A 1,284-nucleotide genomic window follows, 5' to 3' on the forward strand; every position below is an offset into this window, starting at 1 on the left:
CTCTCTCTCTCTCTTTTTTCCCTTTTCACTCCCCTCTCTCTCCCCCCCTCCTTTTTCTCTCTCTTTCTCTTCCTTTCTCTCTCCCCCTCCCCCCTTTCTCTCTCTCCTTTCTCTTTTTTTTCTTCTCTCTCCCCTCCCATTTTCTTCTCTTTCTCTTTCTCTTCCTTTCTCTCCCCCTCCCTCCTTTCTCTCTCTTTCTCTTCCTTTCTCTCTCCCCCTCCCTCCTTTCTCTCTCTTTCCTTTTTTCTTTTCCTTTTCTCTCTCTCCCCCCCCCCTCCTTTCTCCCCTTTTTTTTCTTTCTTTCCTTTCTCTCTCTTTCTTTCCTTTCTCTCTCTTTCTCTTCCTTTCTCTCTCTTTCTCTTCCTCTCTCTCTCTTTCTCTTCCTTTCTCTCTCCCATGCATGATAAGCCGATATTCGCGTCATGTCTTACTCAGTGACATGACGCTCACAATTCTCCTTTTCTTTTTTTAAGACATTTTTTTTCCTTTTCTATTTTTTTCTCCTTCGTAACGCAACTTCATTCCTGCTTCTACGTGGGCGGTGAATTTCCTAAGTTTTATTTATTTATTTTTTATTATTATTGTTTTTTTTTGTTTTGTTTTGTTTACTCTTTATTTCGTTTTCTTGTTTTTTTCCTTTCTTTCTGGTGATTTTGTGATTTTTTTTTTTTCGTTTTTACTTTTTCTTCTTTCTTTCTCACTTTTTTCTTTCTGTCTCTCTCTCTCTCTCTCTCTCCCTCTCTCTCTCTTTCTCTTTCTCTCTCTCTCTCTTTTTTAACTTGAGTCCATTCTTTCTCTTCTCTCTCTCTCTCTTCCTTCCTTCCCTTCTAATCCTATTATCCCTCTCTCTCTCTCTCTTTCCTTCCTTCTTTCTTTCATACTTTCTTCCTATCATTCTTTCTTCCTTTTTTTATGGAAGATCCTGTCTTTTTAATTTTTTATTTCATTTATATTATTTATTCTATCTTGAGAAATAGTGAATACAGAATAAGAGCAACAGATGATAATGGCAATAATAAGCAGATAATTTAGATAATATTAATAATCATAATAATAATATAAAGAAATGTTAAAGATAATATTGCTCATAATGATAATAATGATAAAGGTGATCAGAATAAAGAAAAAATGATGATGAAAATAATAATCACAACGACAGTAATGATAATGATAATGATTGTGGTAATGATAATAACCAGAATGATAATTACAATACCAGAAGCAATAACAACAACAATAGTGATAATAATAATAACAACAACAACAACAACAAATAATAATAAT

The sequence above is a fragment of the Penaeus monodon genome, chromosome 11, assembly GCF_015228065.2.
Source record: "Penaeus monodon isolate SGIC_2016 chromosome 11, NSTDA_Pmon_1, whole genome shotgun sequence".
Lineage (NCBI taxonomy): Eukaryota > Metazoa > Arthropoda > Malacostraca > Decapoda > Penaeidae > Penaeus > Penaeus monodon.